This window comes from Jaculus jaculus, chromosome 18, assembly GCF_020740685.1.
Source record: "Jaculus jaculus isolate mJacJac1 chromosome 18, mJacJac1.mat.Y.cur, whole genome shotgun sequence".
NCBI lineage: Eukaryota > Metazoa > Chordata > Mammalia > Rodentia > Dipodidae > Jaculus > Jaculus jaculus.
The window spans coordinates 6,005,705-6,011,704 of NC_059119.1; positions in this window are offsets into that span (position 1 = coordinate 6,005,705).

A 6,000-nucleotide genomic window follows, 5' to 3' on the forward strand; every position below is an offset into this window, starting at 1 on the left:
GCCTTTAACCTTTAACCCTTTAACCACTTAGGCATCTCTCAAGCTCCAGCAATTTTCTTTCTTAATTGAAGCAATCCTGTCATGAACTCATGGCAAAAATACCTCTACAGCCTTTTAGCATCATTGGCCCAGTCTCCAGTAATCTTAGCACTTGTGTCCCTGTGCAGTGGTCAGAGGGTATTAATGTTAGGCAGTGCCAGCCAAGATGCCAGAATCTGGGAGAGAAAGTCCATGACCCACTGCTGTTTAAATTGTGAGGCAGGGAATAAAGCTGTACTTTTGTTGTCGTTGTTTTGTGTGTGTGTGTGTGTGTGTGTGTGTGTGTGTGTGTGTGTGTGTGTGGAGATAGGATCTTGCTGTGTAGCTCTGGCCAGCTTAGACTTACTATGTGCACCACGCTGGCCTTGAATTTGCTGAAATCTTCCTGTCTCTACCTCCCAAGTGCTAGGAGTTTTCGGTGTGTACCGCCACACCCGGCTGGGAGTGTTAAGTTGTGTTGCTAGGCGTGCAATTAAAGTATTTTTGTTTGTGTTGTTTAATCTTCATTTCAGTTTATTTGAAGGCCTCCAAAATAAAGGGTCCCTGGGTTCCCTAAGTATTTTGGTTAACCAAGACTTTGATCTTTGGGTGGCTGGAGTGCCTTGTCCCATCACACCTCGGTCTCCCTTGTGTTGGGTTGCATTGCCGCTTGCTTGGTTTGGGCTTGAGGCTCTTTAGGGGCACGACTCCTCAGATTCCAGGGCACCTGGGCTGTAGCCTGGCTGAGCCCGTGGCATCCTCGTGCCGTGCTGCCCACCTCTAGCTTAATAGTTGCTTGGAATCGGCAGCACCACTGGCCCAGTGCCCACGTGCCTGGGACGCCTCAAGAGCGCCCTTAACTGCATCAGGACCACCCTGGGCGGGTGGGCTGCAGGGGCAGCTCAGCCCTCTGCGAAGACCCACTCTCGGGAGCGCCCACCATGCCCTGGGCACTGGAAGCGCTCTTCACGAGCTGGTGGCTCCCACCCAGCAGCGCGCTTCGCCTCCCGCTGCCTCGGTGCCCTTCCGTGACGAACGTGCATGTTCTTAAGTGCCAGCCACATACGTGCCCCGGGGTGTCCACTGCACAGTGCATTCTGAAGTAATTTCTGAAGGAAACAGTGCCGTGGGATCAGGCGTTTGACGCTCTCCTCTCCAAATGGCCTCTGTTTCCATAAAAGAACTATCTTTGAAGAATCTCTTGCTCTAAAACTGTCTTCTGTAGTGACTTTTCATCTTGTTCCTTAAATTTAGCAATATCATCAGGTCCCATGCAGAGTTTATATGTGCTGACATTCTTCTTGAAGCAAGAATAATTTTGTCCACAAATATATACATATATACATACATAATATACATATGAAATATATATGTTAAGTATATTGATAATTTATTTTTAAATACTCATGGAGAAAGTGTGTATCTGTGATGGGTGGTTTTAAAACCGTATAGCTTTGTTAGTGTAAATTAAATTATTTTACTTTAAAATTAAAACTGTAACCTAATTAATATTAGTAGAATTATGATTATTATTGCAATAAGCATCAGATTAGCACTATATTAACAATAGATGATAAAGCAGTTACTGAAATGCCAGTAAACTAAAAAGTATAACTAATACATTTCTAATGTTTTGAACCTATCCTAGTGGAAATGTTGGTGTTTGAGTCTTCATGCCGACTGCTAAATCAAGGGATGGATCTTTCATGTGGTATACAGGCAGATATCAAGTGTGGAGGAAGCATTGCTGTGATGATCACTGTTTAGGCTAATGCTGTAAAAGTTTTTAATGTGAGTATTTATTTGGATAAGTAACCTCCAAAGTTATTTGTAATTGATACTTTTGTCATGACTGAACTTAGTTTTTCCATGCTGAAAACACAACTTGTTCATTGTGTTGCATGCCCTGTTCTGTCACGTGCGTACAGTGACAACAACTTGTTTGGAAAGGTGATATAAGCAGATTATGTTTTTCCACTTTATTTAAAGTAACTCATTCTTTGACATCAATTTAACATGCCTAGAAGTCATGGCAGCCCTCTTTGACAGTGGTAGTCACTAATTTGGGGATGTATCATAATGTTACATCCACCCTACATACATTGCACAGGAAAAATGGTTTTGGGATTTATTTATTTATATTAAAATTTCCTCTTAAGTTTCAACTGAATTCTGATATTCCCTCCCCCTTGGGCATTGTGTAATATACATGTATTTCCTTGAAGGCATGAATTTCCCATGGGACCAGGGGATCTGGCTCGCTAAGAGAGACCCCCACTTCTGCCATGGCCACATTCCGTTTATGCTCTCGTTTCAGATATTTTTCTTGTCCCCATAGGCAATCAGCCTGAGATTCAGGAAGTGGCTTTTTGAAAAAATCACCAAAGTTTCTGGGAAGACATGTTCAAAGCATAATCAAAAACACCACATTGAATTATATCATTTGTTTTCTAGGGAAGAAAAATTCATTTGAACTTTTCTTTCTTTTCACATTCTTCCCATACTAAGTTTCAGATTCTTATCTAGGAGCTCGGAAAGCTTACACACTGTTTTCCAGTGTCCTACAGGGTCAGTCAGTTACATCTAAGCTGGATATTTATGTTCCCAGAACTAAAAGAAAAGTTTTTAGATTAATGAAATATTATGATATTATGATAATAAAGATATATTTCTGACTAATGTGTTGGTGTGTTTGGTCTACTTCAAGTATTTTGGACAAGTCAAGTGTCAACAAATAGCCCTTCCCTGATGAGCTGTTCACTGTGTATACAATCACTATGACCTTATATATCCAACATCTTTTTTAATCTTTTTTAAAAAAATACATTTTTATTTATTTGCAAGCAGAGAGAGAGAGAATGGGCATGCCAGGGCCACTAGCCACTGCCCAGGAACTCCAGATGCTTGCATCACTTTGTGCATCATGGCTTTATGTAGGTACTGGGGAATAGAACCTGAATTGTTGGGCTTTGCAGGCAAGCACCTTAACAGCTAAGCAGTCTCTCCAGACCCCTGATCATTTTTATGTATCCAAATGGCTAGACCTACAAGTTCTTTTTACATATGTTCTCATGGACAGGTCCTTATTAAAAGCCCATTTGGCATCTTTCCCTGTCTTTCTCTACAACTATGAATAATTTTCCCATACCATACTTTTAAACTTGCCCAACTCTTAGCAAAAATTATGAATAGGTTCATAATATACGTCCCAGCCTATATCTGCTGGACATCCTCATCACTGCAACGCCCAAGACAGGGAGTCACAGAACCACTCAGCCACCGCTGGGCTTTTAGGACCATGAAGTTGGCTCTGGGGAGGTGGCTCAGCTGTGCAAACATGAGGATCTGAGTGGGTCCCTGGGACCTTTGTGCCCTAAAAGTCCCCGCACTGCTGAGGTGGAGACAAGAAGACTCACTGGTTGGCCATTCCTGCTCTAGGCCACTGTCTCAAAAAGAGGTGAGTGACGCTCATGAGGAAGACGTCTGTGTTGTCCTCTGGCCTTCACATGCTCATACGCGCTCACAAACATGCACACAGGCGTGCGTACCTTGCCCACCAAGGAACTGCAGAACTGAAAGTTCAGTGGACTCCTAATTGTCCAGGGGATGTGAGAGGTATTGGCGAGATGACCTTGATCTGTTCTCAATACTGAACTAGTGTTAGGGTTAAGGAATGGGCTTACTACTTTGTGGGTATTTAGTTGTTTTTATTTTTTGAGAAATGTCAAGATGAAATTAGAGAAGCCCCTTAGTTTTGCTGGGCATGATGGCACACAGGCAGGAGGAGCAGGATTTCAAGATCACCGTCAGCTAATGTAGTGAGCTGGATGCCAACTCGGGCTACTTGAGTCGGTGCCTCAGAAAAGAAGCCCTTACTTTGTGTAGTTAATATATACTAATAGAAAAAAAAAAAAAAACAGGCAGCACTAACCGTCTATAGGAAACAAATAATTTCACACACAGTGCGGTGCATAAGTAATAGATCCGAAACCAGCATTTAAAATTCCTTGAAATTATAAAGCTTTTAGAATAAAGAAAGTTAAACACCCTGTCAGTCAGTTTAGTGTTTTTAGGACCAAATCAGCATAAATCATAAAAGAAAGCACTGGCTTCATCAGAAACATAAAACTTCAAGTTCATGAAAGAACTGTTCAGAAAATAGAAAAAGCAAGTCATAAATATGCAGAAATATTTCTAAAAATTGGATTTTCATGATTTTGAAATGTATTTTATTATATTTTATTTGTGAGGCAATATCTCAGAGCTCACCCTGTAGCCCAGACAGGCCTAACTGCAGCCCTCCTACCTCAGCCTCCCAAATCCTGGGATTACAGGCCCATCTGAAAGTCTCCTCTGAAAAATAGTGACTTCAGCACAGCTCTATAATGAACTTAGTGTGGATTCACAGCTCTCTTTCCAGGACAGAAGCGAATTTAGCCAGAAGAGAAACCCTATCTGTAACAGGCCAGGTTCTACCACCTTGCAGTATGATCTCTGATGAATTTTGCATATGTGGTAAAGGTGCTCAGAATAATGTGAATAAATGAGGACTTTGGTGATGTGATGGCTGTCCTCAACTACTGGAAATGTCCCATGGAAAAATACCTGCTTCATGGCTACCAAAGACATCATTGTATTCAGTGAGAGACAGTTTTAAGAAGCAGAAATGAAATCATCAAATGAAAACCATGTGAGTGCCACATGGAAGAGGTCACCTTGTGAACAAGTATGTTCCCTGTCAGAGTTACTCTTTGTGGTAGGTGTGATTCCATATTGGGGAGGGGTTTGGGCTGGATTCTTCTTTCTTGTATTTTTAAAAAATTATTTGAGAGAAAGAAGCAAATACACAGAGAATCAGTGCTCTAGGGCCTCTAGCCACTGCAAATGAACTCCACACACGTGCCACTTGTGCAGCTGGTTTATATGGATTCTGGGGAACTGAACCTGGCCCTTCAGGCTTTGCAGGCAAGTGCCTTACCCACTGAACCATCTCTTCAGCCCTATGGGTTGGATTCTTCTAAAAATGCATGTATCTCTGAGCTTCTAGACGATATGGACAGATACTGTATTAATGTAAATATTGGCCACCTATACCAGTGTTGACGTAGCATACTGATTGTAAGGTTTTCTGTAACACATATCCATGCTTACTCCACCCCACTGTCCTTGTGAGGCAGGTTGGGATGAGGAGGCTCACTTTGCTCCCCTCAGCAGTTGGAGAACTGGGAGATGTGTGTCTGTCACATTGGCCTCGGCACCATGTGTGTCTCACCTGGCTAAGTGCAGATTTGATGTTCCCAGAGAAGGAACATTTTTGTTAGAACATGGCTCCTGATGGCAAGGCAGCTGCTTCGTCTGATGCTTGCTTGACTCACTGGCAACCCTGTCCAACCCCGAGGGAGAACTTGGCAACTGTGGACCGAGGGAGACATGGTGCGTGGTATGTTAGGCTCCAATGTCGTGCCTTCCTTAGGGCTCTCCCACAAAGTTTTGATTATGTTTCAACTTCTGACTCTTATGACAATTATTCAAGAAGGTGACTGTATTGTGTTTTACAATGTCATTTGGGCTTATGGAGTTTGCAAATGTTTCTAGGGCCCAGGAATCACAGCAGGAACCAGAACGTTGTCCTTCTGAAGTTCACAGTTTCTTGTTCACCACATGGAACCTCATCACTGGTCAAAGGAAGAGTGATCTTAAATGCATCCTTTGTTGACTATGCAAAGATTCTTAACATCCTAAAATCCAACTTAATTCTTATTATCAGTGAGTGTACCTGTTTGGCCCAAGCCACTTTGATGAACATAAATACTACCAACCAGTCATCTTTAGACCTCCATCACCCCAACTCTCCAGGTAGTTCCAACATCAGGGATGCAAGTCAGTCAGAGCTTAGAGCACACGTTTAGTGCTTCACATTGTTGTGTGAGGCTGATAAGAAGAACACAGCTTCTCTTCAGTTGGGTATATCTTAAAACAGAA